This window comes from Oryctolagus cuniculus, chromosome 13 (assembly GCF_051225735.1).
Source record: "Oryctolagus cuniculus isolate XC-2025 breed Fujian yellow rabbit chromosome 13, ASM5122573v1, whole genome shotgun sequence".
Classification (NCBI taxonomy): Eukaryota; Metazoa; Chordata; class Mammalia; order Lagomorpha; family Leporidae; genus Oryctolagus; species Oryctolagus cuniculus.
In genome coordinates, this window is record NC_142879.1 from 15,614,681 (window position 1) to 15,642,055 (window position 27,375).

General features: G+C 37.3%; 1 long non-coding RNA gene across 1 annotated transcript; it reads right to left on the reverse strand.

Moving 5' to 3' along the window:
- Positions 1–427: 427 nt before the first annotated feature.
- Positions 428–27,375, reverse strand: LOC149122487 (uncharacterized). The gene is made up of 4 exons (XR_016219501.1): positions 27,282–27,375; positions 22,974–23,108; positions 8,864–8,911; positions 428–618 (listed from the first exon to the last, which is right to left on the reverse strand). It is a non-coding gene; the product is annotated as an uncharacterized LOC149122487 (long non-coding RNA).

Consider the following 27,375-nt stretch of genomic DNA (forward strand, 5'->3'; position numbering starts at 1 on the left):
AATGGAATTATGCTAAGAAATATAGAGCGTTCCCCCCGGAAAGGCAGATATTAAATAGACTCATGTAAGAGCAAGACTTTACACTTCAAAAGAGAAGTCATTTTGTTTGCAAAATAATAACATGAAAATTGGTTTGTGAATCAGAAGAGAGTGCAGACTGTCAATGGAAAGATTTGAAAGAAAAAGGGGATGATGAGAAATAAGTCCAGTTTGGGTTATTGGGCATTTTTTGTATGTCACTTTTTTGCAGCCCTCCATTTTTTCCATGTGTCTTTATTTTCACTTGTAAAGATAGATATTTTGTGTTAGCAAATATCCAGAATCATATCCCCAGCCTTTCCAGTGTTTTGATTACAAATGTATGTAGAACAAGAATAATGATAAAAGCAGAGACCAGACCTGACAGGCAGATATGCAGCTTCTTCATCACTTGTATATATTTAAATAGGAAGTTATAACTTGATCAATCACTTTTGTTTGAATTTGAAGATGCTGTAGGATGAACCAATGCCCACGCACTATAGAAATAACAGTACACATCTTTTATCTTCACATTTTCATTTACTGTCTTCCTTGCATAACAGATTTGGAATAAATCCATCAATTTAATCTGGAATGCTGGAAGGAAGGAAGGAGAAAAGAAACAAAGAGACAAGGAAAGAAAAAAAAGAATGTGTTTCAATAACTCTATTAAACTGGGTCATACATTGAGATTAACATTTGAGGGATTCCAACCTTTCAAATGATACTATTGTAAAATTGTAGTGTTATAAATGGATCACACTAAAAAACAGAGAAAAGAATAGAAATTAAATAGAAGAGCAAGTAAGTGGTAGTTTATAAGAACCTGTTTTGGCAACCCACTATACACTCAGGCTCTCTGTCCCCTAAAATGTCACATACTAGAAAAAGTACCTTTCCTGATTTTTCCCTTACCTACTGTTCCTACTCTTACATCTTACTAGATGAACCAAAAAATGATTAAATATATTGACTTTAAATATATTTATTTGAATATATTACTTGCTCATATATACAGTTAAAATCTCGAGATTTTTTAATATCTGGTTTCACTTACATTTATGAAAAATTTAAGGCAGTTATTTTTGGATACAGATACCTCGTAGAAACCGTGGACTATAGACCCATCTGGAATCTGGGACCTTAACTGGTACCTGCTTCCCTCTTTTCATGTACAGATATGGAACTTGGAGCAGCCACATCCTGACAACATGATAACAAATTTAAAATGCATTAATACAGATAGAACATAAATTAGTAGTTTCCTGGGGCTCTAAGAAGAAAGGAACGAATTATAAGTTGATATAAATGATACTATGAGGAAATTAAAATGTACTAAAATTGATTAATTTTATGGCTGTACCACTTGGAAAACATTAAAAATCTTTTATTTGTACACTTGAAATACATGACTTTTTGATTTGTAAAGTATATATCAATAAAGTCATTAAAATGTTATTTAAAGTAAAAAACATATTTTTATTATCAGATTTATAACAGATGTAGAAGAAAAATGTACTAACATAGTCCAAACACTTGTACAGAGAAAATAAAAATACACTGTTGTAAGGTTCCTCTACTATCCATGAAATGATACAATAAAGGTAGCTATGATAAATTACAGATGTATACCACACTTCTTAAAACAACTATTAAAAATACAAACAAAAGGTTATAACTAATTAGATACTAATTGACAAAAAAATCAGTTTTAAAAATAGCTAATTCAGGTGCTGGTATTGTGGTGTAACAGGTTAGGCTGCCACCTGCAATTCTTGCATCCCAGATGGGCATCAATTTGAATCCCAGCTGCTCCACTTCCAATCCAGCTCCCTGCTAAATATCCTGGGAAAGCAGTGGAAGATGGCCCAAGTGCTTGGGCCCCTGCACCTACGTGGGAGCGTGGAAGAAGCTCCTGGCTCCTGACTTTGGCCCGGCCCAGCCCTGGCCATTGCAGTCATTTGGGGAGGGGAGTAGCAGATGGAAAATGCCTCCCTCTATCTCTCCCTCTCTCTCTAACTCTGCCTTTCAATAAATAAAATAAATCTTAAAATAAAAATGAAAATAGCTAATTTAGAAGAAGGCAGAGTAGATACAAAGGAAAAAAGAAACAGGACATGTGGAAAACAAATAATAGATATTTAAACACAAAAATAATGATAGCAACATTAAACATGAAAGGCACAAATACCTCAGTTAAAAGGCAGAGATTGTCAGGTGAATAAAAAAGCAAGACTGAGCTGTATACTGCCTATAAGAATCAGCTTAAACTATGAACATGAAGATTGAAAACAAAAGGATCAAAAAAGAATCAAAATCAACATGAAAAGAAACCAAAATCAAAATCAGCAATCAAAAGAAACATGAAGTATCTACATTAATATCAGGGGAAGATGAGCTGAGAGTGGAGAACATTATCAGGAATAAACAGAAGTCAATTCATAAAAAGTACACTGCAATCCCAAATTTTTGTTCTTAATAGCAGAGATTCAGAATATATAAAGAAAATACTTGATAGATATGTGTTAGAACATATTCATAGAGAGGGAAGTCAACAATTGAATCTTTCTCTTAAAATTGAAAGGACACAGATATACAAAATTAGGTAATGTATCGGAAACTTGAACAACTTTCAGTCAACTCTACCTGACTGGCATTTGTAAGACAGTTCACACGAAAGGAGCAAAATGGCAATTCATTTCCAGTGTGCGCAAATACATACCAAGGAAAACTATATTGTGGCCCATAAAGAAAAAGCTCAATATATTTAAAAGTACACAAACCATACGGATATATTAAGAGAAATAAATATATAAAGAGAAATTAAGTTAGAAATCAATAATAAACATCTATCTAGAAAATCCCTAAATATTTATAAAATAAATAATATACTTCAAAATAACCCATGGGTCAAAGAAGAAACAGGAAAACTGAGGGTAATAGATTTATGGGATTAAGTTAATGTTTAAAAGGAAATGGCAGTCAAAATCAATGACCAAAGCTGGGGCACTTAAAAGCATAAATCAAATCCAGACTAAGTGTAAATAAGAAGTAATTAAGATAATTATAATAACTACATCACAACTCCTATATCAATTTAATTACATCAATATAGTGGTCTTTCTACTTGTTGAATTTGTTTAGTGGAGCATTAAGCCTGTGGCTATAAAGTAGATTGAAAGTATGTTACCATAAAAATTAAAAGAAAAAAAAACAGCAAGGAAGAAGAAGGGAGGGTGGGAAGCATCTTGTGCTTAAAATTGTATATATGAAATTCATGAATTCTGTTCTCTTTATATAAATAAATTTAGGGAAAAAATCAGTTTAAGAATTGGTCCGATAATCTATACAGACAGCTTATCAAAGATGATACATCAATGGCAAGTAAACACTTGAAACAGATGCTCAGTATCAGTATCATTAGGGAAACGCTTATTGAATCCATAGAAAAGGACACCTTAACACATCTATTGGAAGGCAGCATTAAACAAAAGCTGACATTAACAAGTGCTGACAAAGATGTTTAGAGCAACTGGAATTCCTCATATATAGCTAGCCTAAATACAAATCAGTAAAGCTACTTTGGAAACAGTTCCTCATCTTTTGATAAAATTAACAAATTTACCATATGATCCAACAATCCTACTCCAAAATAGGATCTTAGAGATACAAATACATACACTCACATTGTCTTAACAACCAAAAACTGGAAACAACAAAAATTTCCTTTATGTGCAGACTGGATCAACAAGGTGTGGTTATCCATAAAATGAAATACTGCTGAAGTTTTCTCAAGTGCATGATGCGAAGTGAAAGAAGGCAGACTCAGAGGGTGGCACGATGCTTTGCATTTATGATTGCTGGAAAGGGCAAAACTATGGGGACAGAAATCAACTCAGATTGGGTTTGGTAGACAGGGTGATCATAAAGGACCATGGGAGAAACTTTGGAGTATGGTGATTTTTTTTTTAAAGATTTACTTATTTGAAAGGCAGAAGCCTCGGGAGAGAGCTGTTCCATCTGCTGGTTCACTCCCCAAATGGCTGCAATGGCAGGAGCTGGCCTGATCCAAAGCCAGGAGACAGGAGCTTCTTACAGGTCTCCCACGCAGATGCAGGGGCCCAAACACTTGGGCCATCTTTCATTGTATTCCCAGGCCATAGCAGAGAGCTAGACAGGAAGTGGAGCATCTGGGACTCAAACCAGCGCCCATATGGGATGCCTGCAGGCAGTGGCTTTACCTGCTGTGCCACAGCGCCAGCTCCTGGTAAATTCTTTATCTCAATTTTGCTAGTACTCACATTATTGTATATGTTTGTCAAACGTAACAGAATTATAAATAGGTAAAATATTATATGTTAATAATAAAAAAGTCAGCTTCGTTTTTCATATACTAAAATAATTTCTATAAAAATAGCACTGACAAATCTAATGAAAAGTTCTAAAATATGATATACTCAAAATCACAGCCTAGGAGGTTATTTGTTATTCCCAAATATTAAGATCACCACCAAGGCAAGACTATACAGACTTGATCATCAGTGTTTGTGGATTTTGTATTTGTAAATTTTCCTACTTATTAAAATGTATTTTTTAAAGATTTTCTTTATTTATTTGAGAGGTAGAGTTGGACAGTGAGTGGAAGAGACAGAGACAAAGATCTTCCTTCCATTGGTTCACTCCCCAGATGGTCACAATGGCCGGAGCTATGCTGATCCCAAGCCAGGAACTTCTTCCCGGTCTCCCATGTGGGTGCAAGATCCCAAGCACTTGGGCGATCTTCCACTGCTTTCCCAGGGCATAGCAGAGAGCTGGATTGGAAGAGGGGCAGCCTGGACTAGAACCAGCGCCCATATGGGATGCCAGCACCACAGGCAGAGGATTAACCTACTGCGCTACAGGGCTGGCCCCAAAATGTATTTGTAACCTCAAAATCAATACTTCCAGTGCTTTCATGGTCTTTTGTGGGTATGTATAGAATGGCAAGAAATTGAGCCACCTAATGTGTACATTTCCATCTAAATTTGAACAAGCCAGTGCTTTGTCTTCTTGTTTATGCTGCCATTCTTTGAACAAGTGTTCTTCTCCTGGTCTGTTTTGTTACAAATTTCTCACATTGTCATACCTTTTTTTGGTGATTTTGCATTTTCAAAATGCCCTCCAAGCAGAACATGAACTCTCTCATAAACACAAGAAGGGTAATTTATCTTTTTATTAATATAAAGAGAACAGATTACAAGTAGTTCATAGATACAATTCTAAGAATATAGGGATACTTCCTTTCTTTTTTCACTTCTGTGATAACCTATTTCTTTTTAGATTTTATTTATTTATTTGAGAGGTAGAGTTAGAGAAAGGGAGAGACTGAGAGAAAGTTCTTCCTTTCCCATCCTTCCTTCCTTCTCCTACTTCTTCCATCCACTGATTCACTCCCCAAATGGCCACAACGGCTGGAGCTGGGCTGATCTGAAGTCAGGAACCAGGAGCTTCCTCTGAGTCTCCCATGCAGGTGCAGGGGCCCAAGCATTTGGTCCAACTTTGGCTGCTTTCCCAGGCCATAACAGAGAGCTGGATTGGAAGAGGAGCATCTAGGAATAGAACCAGTGCCCATATGGGATGCTGGCACTGCAATCAGAAGCTTAGCCCACTATGCCATAGCACCAACCCTGATAATCTATTTTTAATTTACTTTAGTCTATAAGTTTAATGTTCTACTAACTAGAGAGATTAAAAAATTAAAAATAGAACCATCACTATTCAACAATGGCTATAAACAATAATCAAGTCCGATGTCCCAGATGTCAATCCCCCTCATATATATTAATTTTTTTCAATACTCCGTAAATTAGCTATCAGAAAACATGTGGTTTTTGTCTTTTAGATTCTGGCTTGTTTCACTAAGTATGTGGTCTCCAATTGCATCCATTCTTTTTGATGGCTGAGTAGTATTCCATAGTGTATAAACCACATTTTCTTTATCCAGTCATCTGTTGATGGATATCAGGGTTGATTCCGTATCTTAGCTATTGTGAATTGAGCTGCAGTAAACATGAGGGTATGCATAACTCTTTCATATTCTGACTTCACTTCCTTTGGGTACAGTCCCAGGAGTGGGATGGCTGGGTCATATGATAGATCTATTTCCAGATATGAGGCATCCCCATACTTTCTTCTGTAATGGTTATACTAGTTTTCATTCCCACCAACAGTGGATTTGGGTACCTTTTTCTTCACACCTTCACCAGCATTTGTTATCTTTTGATTTTTGGATGACAGCCATTCTAACTGGGGTAAGGTAAATCCTCACTGTGATTTTGATTTGCATTTCCCTGATGGCTAGTGACCCTCAACATTTTTTCATGTGTCTGTTGATCATTTGTATTTCATCCCTTGAAAAATATCTGTTCATGTCCTTTGCCATTTCCTAACTGGATTGTTTATTTTGTTGTGGTTGAGTTTCTTATATATTCTAGATATTAATCCTTTATCAGATATATAGTTTGCAAATATTTTTCCCATTCTTTCAGTTGCCTGATTACTTTGTTGAGTGTTTAATTTGCCATGTGGGAGGATAATGTGTCTTATGTTTTAATTTACTTATATCCAATTTAAAGTACATCTCTACCTGTAGATTAATTCTTCAATAAACATGTAATATGCACACTGTAATACATTTACTATAATCTTTCTATGTAAAATAGCATCTATTTAATATGTTCCTGTTTCTGCTTCTATATTTGAAATTAAAGTATATAACTGTAGAAGATTAATAAATAAGTATTTGATTTTGAATTGAATGCTTTTGTAATATGGAGTTCAGAACCAATTGAAATAATCTGAGTTTTTAAAAGTCCCAGCTTCTGAAGCAGACACTAGTTTCCTAGTTTGACAGAGATTTAGCTGTGAGTAACACAGCCCCTCAGGATTTGAGGAGCCATGTGGGGCTCCAGCACCCAGTAGTTGCAGGGAAGTGAAGGCGCTCTTTATTTTTGTCTCAGTCAATGAGGAATTTTCACACAGACAGGTACAGTGAGCCAAGGGAGACTGGTTGAAAGCAAGAAACCTGCAGTCAGGAGGGCAGCTCCAAGGGAGGTGCCGCCGCAGACGCTTGCCAGTGTTGCTGCTTTATCCACAGTCATTCTCTCTGATAGACCCCTTTCTGAACAGCAGACCTAGGTTTAACCCATCAGGGGGAGAGCAGGATGACAGCTATCACAGGGCAGGGGTTGCTACCCTCTTTAGCCTTCATAACACTAAGTACAGTTAACCCACCTAACTGCCTGTTAGCCCGGCTAACTCTTCACACTGTCAGAATGCCTGTCCAGTCCTGTCTCTGATCTTCATTCTGGCTTCCTGCAGTGTCATCCTGAAAGGTAGCAGGCGATGACTCAGGTGCTTGGGTTCCAGTCTCCTGGCTCTGGTCGGGCCCAGACCTGGCTGCTGCTGGCACTTGGAGAGTCAGCCAGCGGAGGGGAGCTCTGTCTGTCTCCCTGTCTCTTTCCAACTCTCTGCCTTTCAAATAAAGAAAAAATAAATTAAAAATAAAAGTGTTTTGCCTAGCACCTGACAGAACCATAGCCTCTAGTCCTGGCTCTTAGTCACTACAAGATTGCTACACTGGCATGATGTCCCTCTTCTTTTTCTTTTGGTAAGTCAATACTGATTTTTAAAGATAGTCCAGACTTTTCAAGATCAAGCATCTTATTCATTACGGTTTTCATCAGCTTGCCTTTACAGCCGACAGATTTAGTTGGGGAAGACATATTTCGGAAGTTCTTCTCACTGTGGAATTATGTCAGACATGATAGCATTCCTTCTGCTTATTACCCTGTTCAGTAGTACTCATTTGTGTTATTAATAACAATTAACTGCCCTTCTTAAATAAAACTTTCTATAATGCATCTTCTGTGGAGTGGGCAGTCGTGAGAGGAAGTTGTTCCTGGTGTGTCGTTGTAACCATCTAAATATACATTCTCCACTTTACACAAGGAATTAATAGAAAGCTTGCTATGGGTGCCTGACAAGTATATGAGTAATAAAAAACATGGACCCAGCAATCCAAAACCAACGTGATCTGATGGTCTTGCTATTGCCATGGAACCACCTCTGTATATACACTTTCTCCTCAGACTCCTGCCATCCTCTGTTCAGTGGTACAGGAGTATATTTTTTGCTGTTTTCTGTGGGCTAACTATGGCTATTCTTAAGAGATAACAAATATAAAATATTCAGTATAGCAAATAAAGTGATTTAGGAAAGTCGACAATAAATAACTGAAAATTGTTATTCTAAATCCAAAACAATTAATTTAAGGCATGATGAGAAGAGGATCCTGACTTTTATTCTTTGTCTATATGCATAGTTCTTAATTCCTGAATTTCTTATTTCATTAGAAGTACTTACAGCTGTAAAATGTAGAAATATATATGTAAACTAATTAACGCCATTTGGAAGAAAGAATCAACTCACCACATTTAGGAAAAGGAGTACTTATGTCCCAAAGGGAGTTCTTGTTCATTGTATGCCTTTATGTACCCCCTTCTCATTTTTAATATTTAATTTATTTTGAAAGAGAGAGAATCATCCATCTGCTGGTTCACTTCCCCAGATGGCCACAATGGCCAGCACTGAGAAAGGCCAAAGCTAGGACCCAAGAGCTTCATCTGGGTCTCCCACGTGGGTGGCAGGGGCCCAAACACCTGGGACACCCTTCATTGCCTTTCTCAGGCTGCTGTATGAGAAGTGGGGCAACCAGGCACGAACCTGCACCCACATGGGATGCTGGCATTGCAAGATGGCAGCTTTACCTGCTGCACCACAATCCTGGGCCCTGTTTACTCACCTCTTTCAGGTACAGTAGGTTCATCTGTCTGTTGATCACCAAAGTATTCTGCCAAATAAAGGAAAATAGAGCCATTAACTTTATGAAATGTAGGCATCAATAATCAAGAGGAAAGTGAGCATTATTTTAAATTGTGGAAGATATACAACAGCTGTTTCCAATGGCAGACAAAATGAAACTTAAGTGGCAGGGCTAAAAATTGCAGATGTATAATATCACTCAGACATTGGGTGTTTACTGTCCATTTTCAAGGGAACACACAGTTTATTATTTCCTTCAATGTCATTAATCACGTTTCAAGATATGGTCATATTTCTGTATCCCATCTTGTCCTCCAAATTGATTTATCTTGAAGTACAATTAATGACTCTTCAATCTACTTCAAAAAAAAATTGTGTTTTCAGAAAATAGTTCTTTTTCCTTGAAGAATACAAATTATAGGACTGTACAAGACTGAAATCTATAATAGAAGACCAATTAACTTGTTTGGACCTCAAGTGTTTTTGGCTAATACTATGATGTTTCAAAGTCAGGATTCTATTAATAAACAAAAAGAAATCAAATAGAAACAACAACCAATTTGGGAATTATGCTGTTTTCTGATTCCATAGTTTTTTTTTTCCTTTTTTCACATGGAGAGTTGCCATAAAAAGAAAGATTAAAAACTTGCTATTCCTTTGGAATAAAGTCTGAACTGGCATGACCCCAGGGAGCGGAGGACTCTGGGTTTGTCGTGGCTCTCCTGTGCTCTTGTATAATGAGACAGAGTACAGGCTCTCTTTTTGGCTATGGACAAGCTAGTCACTTTTGGATTAATACCAGCCAGTAAATTTGATTTTAAAATCGACCACAATTTTTCATTGACATTTATAGGCAGAGACAGATGTTAACTTGTAATAAATTTGAAAGCATAATTCCATTTTCAGAGCATGAACCAAATATGAACTTTCCAATGCTATTCTCCCGTTCAGCTGTAACTTTTCACCAGTTAGTATAATTCAGCCTAATAATTTACTAGAGATTGTTCCAGTTTAAATTAGTTGAAATATTGCAATACTGTATTTTAAGTTTTACTGAAATACAGTTTAAATGCTAGAAAACACAACCATTATAAAATGAATAATTCACTGTTCTGTTAGTATGTGTCCAGAATTGTGCAGCTATCACAAAAATCTAATTTTAGGACATTTTAAAACACCCCTGAAACAAACGCCATGCCCGTTAACAGTTAATCTAATCTCATTTCCCATCCTTACACAGCTACTTTTTATCCGTAGTTTTGCCTATTCGGGTCATTTATATAATAGAGTCATGCAAATTGTGATTTTTTTTTTGGAGACAGCTTTTTTTCACTTAGCATTATGTTTTCAAAGCTCATCCATGTTGTAGCATAAATCAGTATTTCATTTGTCTCTGTGACTAACGTTCAATTTTATGTATATACCACATATTATTAATGCATAAATTGATGTACATTTGGCATGCTTCTATTTACTGTCAACAATAAATAATAGTACTGTAAACGTTTGTGCTCAAGATAATATATGAAATATAGGTTTTTCAGTTGCGTTGGTTATGTACCTAGAAATAAACTTTCTTAGTTTCATGATAACTCTACATTTAACACTTTAGAAAACTATCAGATTATTTCTCAAAGTAGCTGCACAAACTTTACATCCCCAACAATAAATTATAGATGCTTCCATTTTTCCAAACTCCTTACAACATTTGTTATTCTCTCTCTATTTGACTGTACTCCCCTAGTGAATGTCAAGTGGCATTTCATTGTGACTTTGATTTGCATTCATTAGGAATAATGTGGAACATTTTCAGATGCTTATTGTCCATTTTTATGTCTTTTTTTAATTTTTTTAATGTCTAGTCATTTTTTAAATTTTATTTGACAGGTAGAGTTATAGACAGAGAGAGACAGAGAGAAAAGTCTTCCCTCCGTTGGTTCACTCCCCTAATGGCCACCACGGTCAGTGCTGCACCAATCCGAAGCCAGGAGCCGGGTGCTTCCTTCCAGTCTCCCATGCGGGTGCAGGGATCCAAGCACTTGGGCCAACTTCCGCTACCCTCCCGGGCCACAGCAGAGAGCTGGACTGGAAGAGGAGCAACCGGGACTAGAACCCAGGGTGCCGGCACCACAGGCGGAGGATCAGCCAGGTGAGCCACGGCGCCGGCCCATTTTTATGTCTTCTTTAGAAAAACCTTTTTTGACATCCTTTGTGCATTTTTAAGATGTACTATTTCTCTTTATTGTTGTTATATTTTCGACATGTATGGTCTTTTATCAGATAATTATTTACAAATGTTTTTGCTCACTTAGGTTTTCTTTCTTCATTTATATAAAGGGTGTGAGTATCATGTATTTCATGTATACAGTTTTAACAGTGTAATGATACTTCCCACCCTACCTTCCCTCACTCACTCCTACCTTCCCTCCTCCTCCTTATTTTTCCTTCAAGTTTACAATGATATATTTTCAGTTTAATTTTGTTTTTAAATTTGATTTAATGAATGCATTTTTACATAGATACAGCTTTAGGAATATAGTGGTTTTTTCCCCCATACCCTCCCACCCAGTTCCCATCCCACCTCCCTCCCCCTCTCCCTCCCATCTCCTTCTTCATTATGGTTCATTTTTAGTTTGAGTTTATATACAGAAGACCAACTCTATGCTAATCATAGACTTCAACAATTTGTACCCACACCCACACATAACATATAGAGTACAGTTTGGGGAGAGAATTTGCAGTCGATTCTCATATTACAATTCAATAGGGACAGAGGTCCTACATGGGGAGCAAGTGCACAGTGACTACGGTTGTTTCTTTAACACTCTTTTTTATGATGTCAGTGATCATCCGAAGCTCTTGCCATGGGTCGCCAAGGCTGTGGAAGCCTTTTGTGACCATAGGCTCCATCGGTATTTGGACATGGCCGTAAGCAAAGTGGATGTTCTCTTCTCCTTTCAGAGAAGAGTGTCTCCGTATTTGATGACCCTCTCTTTCCTCAGAGATCTCACAGAGATCCTCTGTGTAGGATATTTTTTGTCACAGAGTCTTGTCTTTCCATGCCTGAAATTCTCTCACATGCCTTTCAGCCTGACCAGGAAGCCTTAAGGGCTGATTCTGAGGTCAGAGCATTTATTTGCTGCAAATGTCATTCTAGGAGTCTGCTGTGTGGACTGCTTCCCATGTTGGTCCTTCCTTCCTTTTTAATTCTATTATTTTTACCAGGTACTTGAAGTTATTTATATCATCCCTTTTAAACTTAGACTGATCTGTCTGTTGCCTTTAACATTTAATATGATCATTCTAACAGTGAAGGTGGTGTTTATACCACCGATTCTTATGGGTTTGGAACCCCATGACTAGTTCTTAGGCTGTACCCTGAGAGGTGAGTCTGTATGACTGTATGCAGAACTATACTGTTTTACAGTTTTAGACTACCTTCTCCATCTCTTATTCCCTCTCTTCTTTTTAACTGGGATCTCTTTCCAATGCCTTAAAATACATATAATTAACTGTGTGTTACACAGAGAGTTCAGCATATAGTATGAAGTAGAAAAATGAGAGAGAAAGAAAGAAAACAGAGAAAAAAACCACCAAAACAAAAAGGATATATACAGTAAAAAGTAACAATGGTAAGCTGTCCCTCGACAATCACATCAAGGATTCTTGAAGACATTGATTCTAAAAGTGACAATTGCACTTCTATAGCTTTCATTTTAGGTGTGCTATTAATTCTCTCTAATCAGGGAGAACATATGGTGTTTGTCTGTTTGGAACTATGTTATTTTACTAAGTATGAGGTTTTCCAGCTTGCTCCATTTTGTTGCAAAGGACTGGATTTGATCCTTTTTTACTGCCATGTAGTATTCCGTAATGTACATACCCCACAATTTCTTTATCCAGTCTTCAGTTGATGGACATTTAGGTTGCTTCCATGTCTTAGCTATTGTGAATTGAGCTGCAGTAGACATGCAGGTGCAGACAGTTCTTTGGTTTTCTGATTTCATTTCTCTTGGGTAAATTCCCAGGAACAGGATGGCTGGGTCATACAGTAGGTCTATATTCAGACTTTTGAGGTATCTCCATACTGTTTTCCACAGTGGCTTTACTGATTTACATTCCCACCAAAAGTGGGTTAGGGTGCCCTTTTCCCCACATTCTCTACAATATTTGATGTTTGTTGATTTCTGTATGAGGGCCACTCTAACTGGGGTGAGGTGAAACCTCATTGTGGTTTTGATTTGCATTCCCTTGATGGATAGAGATCCTGATAATTTTTTCATGTGAATTTGATTTTCCTATTTGAATTTCCTATTTTAAAAAAGGCCCGTTAAAGTCCTTGGCCCATCTCTTAAGTGGGTTGTTTGTTTTGTTACTGTGGAGTTTTGTGATCACTTTATAGATTCTGGTTATTAATCCTTTATCAGTTGTGTAGTTTGCAAATAATTTCTCCTATTCTGTCAGTTGCCTCTTCACTTTCCTGACTGTTTCTTTTGCTGTAGAGAAACTTCTCAATTTGAGGTAATCCCATTTGTTCATTTTGGCTGTGACTACCTCTGCCTTGGGTCTATTCCAGGAATTCTTTGCCTGTTCCAATGTCTAGAAGGGTTTTCCCTATGCTCTCAATTAATTTGATGGTGTCGTGGCATAGATTTAGCTCTTTAATCCATGTGGAGTATTTTTGTATATGGTGTAAGGTAGGGGTCTTGCTTCATTCTTTGACATGTGCACATCCAGTTTTCCCAGCACCATTTGTTGAAGAGGCTGTTCCTGTTTCGGGGTTAGTTTTAGCTCCTTTGTCAAATATGAGTTGGTTGTAGATGTTTGGATTGATTTCCAGTGTTTCTATTCTGTTCCATTGGTCTATCCATCTGTTTTTATACCAGAACCAGGCAGTTTTGATTATAACTTGAGTTTGTCATAAATTGCCTTAATTTTGATTAGAACTGCCCTTGTAGTATTTCTTGAAGTCTGTTATTGTGATGCTGCAGCTTTGTTTTTATTGTATAGGATTGCGTTAGCTATTGTCTCCTGTTCCTCCATATTAATTTCAACATTTTTTCTAGATCTGTGAAGAATGTCTTTGGTATTTTGATTGGTATAATGTTGAACCTGTAAATTGCTTTTGGAAGAATGCACATTTTTATGATATTAACTTCCAATCCATGAACATGGCATATTTTTCCTTTTTGTGTGTGTGTCTTCTTCTATTCATTTCTTTAACATTTTGTAATTTCATCATAGAGATCTTTGACATCCTTGGCTAAATTTATCCCAAGGTACTTGATTGTTTTTGTGGCTATTGTTAATGGGATTCATCTTAGAAGTTCTTTCTCAGCCATGGCATTATCTATGTATACAAAGGCTGTTGATTTCTGTGCATTGATTTTATATCCTGCTACTTTAGCGAACTCTTCTATGAGTTCCAGTAGTCTCAGTAGAGTCTTTTGGGTCCCCTGTATATAGAATCATGTCATCTGCAAATAGGGATTGTTCGACTTCCTCCTTTCCCATTAGTATCCCTTTGATTTCTTTTTCTTGCCTGATGGCTCTGGCTAAAACTTCTAAGACTAAATTGAATAGCAATGGTGAGAGTGGGCATCCTGTCTGGTGCCAGATTTCAATGGAAATGCCTCCAACTTTTCCCCATTCTCTATAATGGGTTTGTCATAAATTGCCATAATTGTGTTGAGGAATGTTCCTTCTAAACCCAATTTGCTTAGAGTTTTCATCATGAAAGGGTGTTGAATTTTGTCAAATGCTTTCTCTGCATATATTGAGATAACCATATGATTTTTGTTTCTCAATTTGTTAATGTGATGTATCACATTGATTGATTTTCAAATGTTGAACCATCCCTGCATACCAGGGATAAATCCCACTTGGTCCGGGTGAATGATCTCTCTGACGTGTAGTTGGATTTGGTTGGCCAGGATTTTGGTGAGTATTTTTGCATCTATGCTCATCAGGGAGATAGATCTATAGTTTTCTTTCTCTGTTGTGTCTTTTCTGGGTTTAAGAATTAGGTAATATTGCCTTCATAGAAAGATTTTGGGAGGATTCCCTCTCTTTCAATTGTTATGAATAATTTGAGAACTGTTATTAGTTCTTTAAATGTCTGGTAGAATTCAGCAGTGAAGCCGCCTGGTCCTGGGCTCTCATTTTTTGGTAGCACTTTTATTACTGATTCAATTTCTTTCATGGTTATAGGTCTATTTAGGGTTTCTATGTCTTCATGGCTCAGTTTAGGTAGGTTATATATGTCCAGGAATCTATCCATTTCTTCTAGGCTTTTCAATTTGTTGCCATGCAGCTCTTTGTACTGGTTTCTGATGATTCTTTTTATTTCTGTGGTGTCTGTTGTTACATTTCCATTACCATCTTTAATTTTACTGATTTGAGTCTCTCCTTTATTTGGTTAGTTAGGCCAATGGTGTGTCAATTTTGTTTATTTTTTCAAAAAACCAGCTCATCATTTTGCTGATCTTTTGTATTTTTTTTTGGTTTCAATTTTTTTTCTTCTCTATTTCTTTTCATCTACTGGATTTGGGTTTGGTTTGCTAATGTTTTCCTAGATCCTTGAGGTTTATAGAGAGATGATTTATTTAGTACCTTTCTAGTTTCTTGATGTCGGCACCAATTGCTATAAACTCTCCTCTGAGCTCTGCTTTTGCTGTATCCCACAGATTTTGATAGGTCGTATTGTAATTTTCATTTGTTTCTAGAAATCTTTTAATTTCTCTTTTGATTTCTTCTATGACCCACTATCCATTCAGAATCATGTTGTTCGTTCTCCACATGTTTGTGTATGATGCAGAGATTCTTGAGTTGTTGATTTTGACCTTCATTGCATCATGGTCTGAGAAGATGCATGGTATAATTTCAATTTTTTTGAATTTGCTGAGGCTTCGTTTATGGCCTGGAATATAGTCAATCCTAGTAGAAAGTTCCGTGCACTGAGGAGAAATATGTGTACTCTGTGGCTGTGGGGTGGAAGGTGCTGTAGATATCTTGTAGGTCTGTTTGGTCTATAGTGTCAATTAGCTCTGTTGTTTCCTTATTGGTTTTCTGTCTGGTTGATTTGTCCATTGCTGAAAGTGGGGTATTAAGGTCCTCTGTTACTATTGCATTTGAGTCTGTAACTCCCTTTAAATACCTTGATTCTTTCAAGTAGCCAGGTGCCCTGTAATTAGGTCCATATACATTTATAATAGTCACATCTTCATGTTGGATTGATCCTTTAATCATTATATAGTGTGTCCTTTTTTGTCTCTTTTAATAGCTTTTGTGTTAAAGTCTGTTTTGTCTGATATTAGGATGGGCACACTGGCTGTTTTTTGGTTTCTGATAGCTTGGAATATCTTTTTCCATCCTTTCACTTTCAGTCTGCATGCCTCTTTCTGGTGAGGTGTGATTCCTGAAGGCAACAGATGGATGGGTTTTCTTTTTTAATCCATTCAGCTAGTCTGTGTCTTTTAACTGTAGAGTTGAGAGCATTTACATTCAGTGTAACTATTGTTAAATACTGTCTTTTTCCTGCCATGTTTCCTTAAGTAGAGCTGTTCATGTATTTTGGTTTTCGTTTGTATTTTAGCTGGGTCATTTTTTACATTCATCTTCTTTTGTAGTGAAGTTCCTGTTTCTGTGTTTCTGCATACAGCACATCCTTGAGCCAGTGTTGTAGGGCTGGGCGCAAAGATACAAATTCTTTCAGTTTCTGTTTCTCATGGAAAATCTTTATTTCCCCTTCATTCACAGCTTTGCAGGGTACAGTATTCTGGGTTGGCAGTATTTTGCTTTTTAAAACTTGGAATATATCATGCCATTGCCTCCTTGCCTGTAAGGTTTGTGATGAGAAGTCTGGGGTGAGTCTGATTGTACTACATCTGAATGTGATTTGTCGTTTCTCTCTGGCACATTTTAAGATTTGTTCTTTGTGTTTCACTGAGCTGAGTGTTGCCACAATGTGTCGTGTTGAATTCCTTTTCTGGTCGTGTCTGTTAGGAGTCCTGTGTATTTGTTGTATTTGGACATCTCTTTCAATCTTCCTATTGTGGAAGTTTTCTGATATTATTTCATTATTAAGGGTTTCTAATCCATTCTCTCTTTCCACGCTCTCAGGGACTCCTATTATTCGGATGTTACAATGCTTGATTGAATCTTGTAAGTCTCCAACCGTGATTTTTAATTTTCAAATTTTTTCTTGTGCTTGATCTGACTGTATTATTTCTGGAAGTTTGTCTTCGAGTTCTGATATTCGCTTTTCAATTTCATCTGTTTGATTTCTGAGAGATTCCATGGCATTTTTTATTTGGTCAATTGAATTTTTCATTTCCAGTATTTCATTCTGGCTTTTCTTTAGAATCTCTATTTCTTGGGTGTGCTTTTCATTCAGATCTTGAATCTTTTCTGATTGCTTCAAAGTAATCTGATTATTAATTTTCTGAATTCTTTTTCTCGCATGACTTCAAATTCTTCTTCTTCAGCCTCTATTATGGACGGTTTAGCCTGCTCCATTGGCGAGTTCATAGGTTCTTCTATATTTTTATTCAGGATTTTTCTGTTGTTCTTCAGCATTTCTGTTTGGTTTAATTTTTAAGTTGATTTCCCTCTGTTATGTGCTGCTATGGGTCTATGCTGATTGCCAGTGTAAGCAAGTAGCTCCGTCTCCGAGGGCTTTGTTTATTTCTGGGAGCTTAAGGAGGTGGGTACTTAAGTAGGGATGCACCCAGGCTTTGATGTTCTAAGCCCCACCCACTGGTGGAACTGGGTCTCCTGTTCATTTGTTAGCCCAAAAGCACCTGGGCCTCCATTGTTCAGCCTTCCCTGTCACTGTGGCCCTTGCACAATGAAGGGGTGTCACTCAGAACCGTTATGATCCTTGTTCCCGGGTGGGGTGGCCCCTGCTACTGAAGTTCACATGCAGGAGTGAAAGCACACCAGCCAGCCTGTGCTCCAGAATGTAAACAAACAAGATGGCTGCTCTCTGCCCGCTGCAGTGCGGGTTGGGGGGGGGGAGGATGACCCGAGTGCTTGGGCCTCTGCACCCACCTGGGAGACCAGGAGGAAGCACCTGGCTCCTGACTTCGGATTGACACAGCACCGTCCATAGCGGCCATTTGGGGAGTGAACCAATGGAAGGAAGACCTTTCTCTCTGTCTCTCTCTCACTGTCTAACTCTGTCAAATAAATAAAAAAAGAAAAGAAAAAAATATATATTCTGAAAATGCCTGCTTTTGATTGTTGTTTAAAATATTTACAATTAATGTTATTATCAAAATGGTTGGACTTAATATCAACCATTTCACTTTTTGTTCTCTATGTCATAGATTATTCTTTTTTTTTTTTTTTAGACAGTGAGAGAGAGAGAGAGAAAGGTCTTCCTTCCGTTGCTTCACCCCCAAATGGCTGCTATGGCTGGTGCTGCGCTGATCCGAAGCCAGGAGCCAGGTGATTCCTCCTGGTCTCCGATGCAGGTGCAGGGGCCCAAGCAGTTGGGTCATCCTCCACTGCCTTCCCAGGCCACAGCAGAGAGCTGGACTGGACTGGAAGAGGAGCGACCGGGACTAGAACCCTGCGCCCATATGGGATGCCAGCCCTGCAGGCAGAGGATTAACCAAGTGAGCCACAGCACTAGATTGTTCTTATGTTTCTTCTTTTACAATTCCTTTCTGCATCAAGTAAATATTTTCTGATGTAGGATTTAATTTCAATAATTAATTTTTTGGTAATTTTCTTATCTCAGGGTTTTTTTAAAAAGGTTTATTTATTTATTTGAAAGGCAGAGTTACATAAGGAAGAGGCAGAGAAAGAGAGGTCTCCCATCTGCCGGTTTACTCCCCAAATGGCCACATTGGCCAGAGCTGAGTCAATCCAAAGCAAGAAGCCAACAGCGATGCAGGGACCCAAGGACTGCTTTCGTAGGCCATAGAAGATAGCTGGATCAGAAGTAGAACAGCCGGGACTTGAATTGGCACCCATACGGGATGCAGGTACTGCAGGCAATGACTTTACCTGGTATGCCACAGTGCCGGCCCCAACTCAGGGTTTAAACCGTATTTCTTCACATAATAGAATCTACTTCAAACTTATACTAACTTAATTACAGTGAATTACAGAAACTATACTCTCGTATAGATTTATTTTCTCTCTCAATTTTTTGTGACATTATTGTTTTACATCTCTATAGGTGTTAAAAATTCAATTGTACAAAGTTATAACTATTACTTTATTTTATATCTTCTAATAAAGCTACTAGAATAAAGGATCAGTTACAGTTTATAGAATTGGCAATTTTAAGCTTCTTGGCATTCCTTCTCTTCATTTCTTCCTGTTGACATCAATTTCCATCTAGTATCACTTCCTTACTCCAATATAGCTGATGCCCATCCACTTCATTTGTGTCATTTTATTTTATATTACATTTCTATATGTTATAGAAACAACAATGCAATTAGATACATATTTTCATTATTTATTTAGAAACACATAAAACAATAACAGCAAAAAGGTATACAAGTATACTCACCTTTCTAATTATTTTCACAAGTATCTTTATAAGTCTCTTTGCTTTGGCCTTGGAACTACTGTCTAGTGTCACTGCTTTCAGCCTGAAGAACTTTCTTTAGTAGTTCTTGTAAAGCAGATCTGCTCTCAGTGAATTCCCTTAGCTTTCGTTTATTTGAGGAAGTATTTTGAATTTGGTTTGCAAAGACACTATTGCTGGATATGATACTCAGTGGACTTTTATTGTTCTTCAATACCTTGCCTAGCACTTGCCTTCTATCTTCCATTATTTCTGATGAGAATCCAGCTTTTAATCACATTGAGATTACTCTGTATGTGATGAGTCATTCTCCTCTTGCTGTTTTCAAGATTTTCTGTTTGTTTTTTGCTTTTAACCTTTTTTTCTCACATGTCTAGGTTTGGATCTTTATCATGTAGCCAAGCTGTTGAGTTGATAATGTATATAAAGTATGTTTTTCATCAAATTTGAGCTATTTAAACTATTTCTCTGAATATTTTTTGTTTCCTTACCCCTCCCTCCTTTAAAAAAAAAGATTTATTTATTTGAGATATAGAGTTACAGAGAATGGGAAAGACAGAGAGAAAGGTCTCCCATCTGCTGGTTCACTCCCCAAATGGTCACAATGGCAGGAGCTGGGCCAACCCAAAGCCAAGAGCCAGAGCTTCTTCCTGGTCTCCCCTGTGGGTGAAGGGGCCCAAGCACGTGGGCTATCTTCTACTACTTTCCAAGGCCATAGCAGAGAGCTGTGTTGGAGGAGGCACAGTTAGGACATGAACCAGTGCCTATATGGGAAGCCAGCGCCTCATGCCACAGTGCTGGCCCCGCCTTTCCCTTTTTTAGATACAATAACTGTAGGTTGTTACACTAGTGATGTCTCATGTTTCTCAGAGCCTCATCCATATTTCTTCATCTTTTCCATCCTTCAGGTTACATCTCTGTTTTCAAGTTCATGGATTTTTTTTCTACTGCCAACTCAAATCTACTTTTATATTTCTTTTAGTGAATTTTGATTGTCATACTTTTCAACTTCAGAGTTTCCATTTTTTTTCATAATTTCTATATCTTTACACACATTCCTTGTTTGGTAGGACATTATCAAACATACCCTTTTTTTCATTCCTCAATCGTAATTTCCTTTAGTTCTGCTAACATATGTAATGCTTACTTGAAGTCTTATCTTCTAAATCCATCATATGAACCATTTCAGAGACATTTCTGTTTTCTGATTAACTTTCTCTGTATGTTTCAAATTTTTGTTGAAAATTGGACCTCTTGGATACTATAGCGAACTCTAAATGCTGGTCCTCTCACCTCATGAATTGTTAGCTATATTGCTTAGTGAATGAACTGGACTAGCTCAATAAAGTGTATTTCTCCATTCTCAGAGGGTAAAACCTTGGACATACGTATAATACAACTGGCCTTCTTCCCTCAGGGACAGTTGTGGATTTAGTAGGATTCTATTTAACTTTCAGTGTCCATGATCTGCTATTAATCTACTGGTTGATCTTCCTTTATTGATATCATTCTCAGCAGTTAGCCTCCACTAATTAATAGATGATTTCTCTGTTGTTTTTGACAACACCCTGGGGACACAGTGTTCTTCAGAACATTCTAATCCAATGGCCCATCTTTGAGGCTTCCTCTGACCCCAGGAAAGCTCATCTTAGCTACGTCTTACCTTGGATCTCTCTGTTAAATGTCTTGAAGATCAACTAGTTGCTAGTTGGTATGAAGCTAGCAACCTCTTCAAAGTGTTCACCATGAAGATTTTCACTGTCTTCACACCCTCAGGCTTGAACGTCCCCATGCTCTTTTCCAGATGAAGCCACTGTCTGCACGAAGAGCTATGGCGTCGTGTCATTTGCTTTGGTTTTGTTTTACCTGCCTTCCTATGCTCAGGCAGAGCTTCTGAATCATTATTATAGAACTGAGGCTTGGGCCAGTGATTCCCAGCCGCCTGGAGTGGTATCCCTGATCTGTAAATGGAGTGCTAAGTGGAAAGGCTGTCCTGTGGTGTCAACTTGCTTTTTCTGGCAGAACCTGATAGTTTCACCTTGTTGTGCCCAGAGTAGTTTCTGTTCTACAAGAGGAGCGGTTCTGGTAAAAGAATGGGGCTCCATATTGCTCAGCTTTGTGATAGGGGTTCTGTAACATGGAATTATGCTTGATTAGAATGTTGGTGTCTTGCCTCTTCTAGGAACAAAATCATTGCCCCAGACTGGGACGTGAGAATAAAATTAGCTCTATCTTCTTGGCTGAATCCATCCAGGACAGAGATGTTAGGAGTGTAACTCATAAAATAACATGAGACAAGTAGTGAATGCATTTAATATAAGAATCTTACTAAAACTTGGTACTTCAAGTTTCAGCTCTAACATACACAATTTTAACTTAAAACTCCCAAACCTGCAATAAAAAGGTGAATAAATGGGGAATGGGGGAGAATTTACTTGAGGTTGCAGGCAATCAAGCACTCAGAAATCTGGAGAAGTGAGCAAATTAAAAACAAAAACAAAGCAAACACAAAAGGGTTCAGTTGACCTGGAACACACGCTACTGGAGCCACAGAATGTGGGCAGTTAAATGTAATTTTGATGAATTGATGCATTCTGAGTGTGGACTAACTCAAGAGTTTAAAACTCTTCATGGCTGCTATCTTCAGGGATTCTCAATACTTTCATGGTTTTTATCTTGATTAAATACACCAGATTTGCAAAGCAAAAGAAAAAAAAGCCCATCTCTTCCCATCTTTGGCAGGAAAAATGAAAAATAACTACTTGAAATGTAGCCAATGTGTTCTCCAAATGAAGCACAAAGGGCCCGTTCTCCAATAAGAAACACCTCACCCTTTCCCAGAGCTTTATCTCACATAGGTGGACGAGCAACTGCAGCCTGCACCAAGCCTTGCAGTCCCAGCAGGGAAGCAGTAAGAGGAAGAAACAGAAAGGAGGCCACAGTCCAGGAGCTTATTATCAGATAGGTTCTGTGACTTATGTGCCCGTGGTCACTTACCCAGTGAAAGTATCAAAGCTTGAAGCCTCTAAAAGCAGACCAAGTTCAAAGTAAGTGTGTGTGTGTGTGTGTGTGTATACATATATACATATATATATAGTATATAAAAATATATGAAATAGTTCATATTTTTCTTTGTTAAAATATAATTTGTTGTGGCTCATAACACAATACCCCTAAGTATGGCATCATGCTATATTGAGTATTTCAAGCCAAAAGAAATAGGGAAAACCTTAGAAGCAGAACGGTTGCTCTTTTTCATACCTTTTTCCACTGAAGCACAATCCCATACAATAATTCTCCCACCTACATCCCCTGAAAGTGGATGACAACACAATTCCTATAAAGACAAACAACAACGTAGATGGAATACACAGTGAGTGCACTTGTCTCAGGGTCTCACTGCCCTTTTTCTAGCCAACAGCCTTGGCGGAACCATCATGGGTCTCTCAAAAGACATCAACAGCAATAGCAGCAGGGACATACACAGGCAGCCTCCTAAGTGATGGACACCAGCAGTGGTGCAGCATAAAATGAGTGAACATACCTGAGAGACCCTCTGTGTTCCACATGGTGGCTGGGAGAGGGTCAGCATTGATTGAGTTCATGAGATATAGAGGACAGTCTGAGATTGTACTTTCCATTTTCGGTGTGTAATCATTCCAACTTTCTCCATCAAAAGCTTTACTCAAAGAGAAGAAAAAAAGGAAAAGAAAAATACTCAGTTACACATGCCCACATTTAGATTCTGGGAAAACTTTTTTTTCAAAAATAAAGCACAATTTCAGAAAGTGCTTACAGATCAATATTGTCTGTAGATAACATACATAGTGCAATATATTAATAATACAACATTCACATGAACAGAAACAAATTCAGTCGTTAGTTCAGCACAGAGCTGTATCAGGATTTGCTATAACTTGATCTGATTTGGCTCCTGATTGACATGAGATAGTCAGTGTAACCTAATCTAAGCAAGACTAATTCGTGGTAGCTGAAGTATTATTTTATAGTAGCCCACTTAAGGAAGTTAGGAGCCTGCAGTTCAAATCCATGAACCTGAAGGTGGATACATTTTGCAACATTCATTAGAAGAGAAAAGGGGAATAAGAATAGAAGTAATATACTCCAGGTTTATATTACAAACTGTAAAGCCAGATGCAGAAAAATGAAAGATGTTCTCCCAACACAGTGTACAAATTTGACAAACAAGCATAAGTAATGTAAGGATTCATAAATGGATATGTGATTCTTTTTTAGAAAAAAATCTTTTCTTGTCATGATGAACATTTAACTCCTGTGTATTTCATTTTAGTGTGGAATAAGGAAACACACAAGCCAACAATAAAAACAGTATGGCTCATGATAATTTCTCTGAAGAAAATAAAAGAATGCTGAGAAAACACCCAAATTACATATTCACACAAGATACAGCTTAGTGTTTATCACTGATAGTGGTGAAAACAAAAATGAAACTGAGCTGCTTAATCTTTTACATCTAATTTCTCTGACAGCCACAGTGAGATTCCAGCCAATGATAGGATGAATTTAAGTCCAATATTGATAAATGATAATTTGATTCTCTCATGTCAATCCCAAAGCACATTATATTTGAAAGGGAATACATTATATACAAGATAAACATGCCATCAGGGCAGACTGGTGAGGGGTCAGATCTAATCTGATAACAGGGACAGCATTGTGATGTAGCAGTTAAGCTGCCGCCCGTGCTGCCCACATCCCACATGAAGGATGGGAATCTTGCTGTGGTACTTCCATTCCAGCTCCCTGCTACTGCCTCTGGGAAAGCAGCAGAAGATGGCCCAAGTGCTTGAGCCCCTGCCACCCACGTGGGAGACTTGGATGGAATTCCAGACTCCTTGCTTCATCCTGGTGCAGCCATTGTGGCCATTTGGGAACTGAACCAGTGGATGAAAAATTCATTTATCTCTATCTGTCTCACTCTTTCTCTCTGTAACTCTACTTTTAAACTAAGTATTAAAAAAAAACAAGTAATCTGATAATAAAAACAAGACTTTTCAAAAATTTCATGTAAAAACATACTTGGGAGAAAATGCATGGATTTCAAAACTTGTTTCTCACCAAAATCTTTTTATCTTTTAATCTCCATTTTTCCATGAACTTTTTTGCAGTACTCCCATATAGAAACTCTCATTTATGGCTAAAAACAACAGTCTGACTGTACAAATACAGAACAGGAAAGACATGGAGTTTTTTATATCCTATCTTATCAGACAAGACCATTATAAAATTTGAGTGAGGATATACAGGTTAGTTTAGCCAGAGACTGTGTTTACTTAAAAAGACCTACCACATTGTAGCATGGAAATATAGTAACCAGAATCCACCCCCAAAAGATAGATAGATAGATAGATAGATAGATAGATAGATAGATAGATAGATAAATGGAAGAAGAAGAAGAAAGAAAGAAAAAGAAAGAAGACTGCCAGGTTACTTACATAGCTAAAATTTATCATGATGTCAGGTACTTAGTATAACCACAAAAAAACTTAAAGCATTTGATTTATAGAAACCCTAGTATGGGTTAATAGTATGATTCAGATACCAAAATAAGAATAATATTCACGATGATAATAGTGATAATGTTTTGAGATGTGTTGGCATGCATTAAGAGAATTAATAGTGTGCTGTTGACATTTTCTCAATGTGCTATAGTTGAAACCTCCGTGAAGGTTAGTATTGGGAATCATAATTTAAGAGAAGCACAAACCAGGATTTCCATAGGAGAGTAAACCTAGAGAAACAATGACATCAGATGTTTATTTGGCAGTAGAGAACTTCAGTGAAAATATGGTAGTTGTGTTCAAATACTTAAAAAAAAATCATCGTTAAAAAATGAGTTACTGATTTTCTCTATATGATCTCAAGGAGCGGTACTATGGTTAATGATTGACTAAAATAGATACATTTTACTTAAATAAAACAGGAACTTGGAAATTTTTTTCAAACACTGAATTTATTAGATCAGGATTCAAACTCTAGATTGTAATAGAAAATCCTATAGGGAGAAAACTTAGATACTGAACCAAATACTGACCAGATCCATTTTGACCCTAAAATTCTGCAGTTGTAGATATAAGATTTGTGCTCACTGATCTGAGTTTTTACTTAGCATCTTTGACTCAGCATTCAAAGAAGTATGGAGTAGGAGGTTATAAAGAAAAGGAAGGACCAAAATAACTACTAGAAAAAATCCGTTTTAGTTTGTTTTTCCATTTTGTCCATCGTTATCACCACTATAATCAAGTAATTTGTAAAGTTCTTGAATGGTTCTAAACTTTTCATTCACTATAACTTCTCAGGCTGGTGTTTGTATGTTTCTCATAATGAATTAATTTCATTTATAATGAGTCTTCAACCCAAGCTTTTAATTCATGTCCGATGCATGCTTATCATTCACACCTTTCTTCACCATCAGAGTGTCTTCTAATCTAATTTGTTCACATGAAGAAGTACAGTGCACTTTCATACAGATTGGTTGCCAGTTTCCATCACAGAAACCAATGCCTAAATACCAAGATACAACAAGATACAATAGCGAGAAAACAAGACTCGTGGCTTGAGATCTTCACGTAAGTTCAGCTGTTTATATCACTGGTGTTTCTTGTACTAAGCCATTACTGCTAACACTTCAGTCACTGTACAGTGACCAAGCTACTTGAAAATAAACTCATATGAGAATACAACTCAGCACATCTTCCTACAAGCAAAATGTTGTTCCCACTGAGAGGAATTAAAAGTTAAAGAAAGACAAATGCTGAGATCCTTCTCAGATAAAAAGGTGTCAATTTACATGCAGCCCCAATACATAAAGAATGGTTCTCTGATTTATAGGTGATGGAAGCTACAAAGAATTTCCCCAAATGAATCATTGTAAATAGTAGTTAGAACCCTTGCTTCTTCTCAACTCTCAACCAATGGGATCTGGCAATTCCACCTCCAGGGGCCTATGGCAGGACTTTAGCAATGGAAATGTGGAGTGAGAGAGTCGAAGGTATGTGTGTCTGCAAGGGAGGTGTGTGTGCAAGTGTCGAGAACACGTCATGTGTAAATCCCTGGGGTCCATCTTCCTCCTGCTCTCTATCTTTTGCTCTTGATCTTCCATATTTTCCCACCTCATCCTACTCCGGTAACCAGGCATTCAGCCAGTCTTACATGCCTCATTGTTGTGTGTTCCAAGTGTTTTAACCTGGGGGGCAAGTGATGCAAAACTTGACTTCTGAGACAGTAAGAAAAGGAATATTGAGTGTGAAAGATAAAGCTGCCCTTTCTTTTTCCTTCGCCTTTCCTCTATATAATCTTTTACCCACTTTGTGTCCCAACCCTATATTGGAGTGAAATTAGAAAAGAGAATTACATTCCTGTAAAAGACAAAATATGAAATTGGGACTATACTCTGTGAATAGCAGAATTAAAGAATTGTTAAATTAAACACAGAAGGCTAAACAACCAAAAGAAGCCTTAAATACTGAATAGATTTTCACTTTATGGAATTTTTAAATATATTTAATTTCTATTTTAAGACCATAAACAATATAAAGCTATAAATCAAGATAAAAGGCTAATTTATGATTTGTAATAATGTTTAAATTGTTTCCTTGCAGAATTATACCACGTATTTTTATAGTTTAAGCCAACTTTTACTGACTAGAACATAAGATATTATTTTTGGACACAATTTCCTCAATAAAAATGCCTTTTTGGTGGGGAAAGTATATTCTTGTCTGACAAATGCACAATGCATAAAATATTAAAGATCTTAAAATAGCAAAGTTGTAAGGCCCCAGAGAGAACTTCTTTATGCACAAGGTACCTCTCTGATCAAAACGGATTCATTCTGTCATCTCTGAAATCCAAGCTGGGATGTAGTCTCCTTGACCTTAAACAACCTGTGCAATAAACCAAAA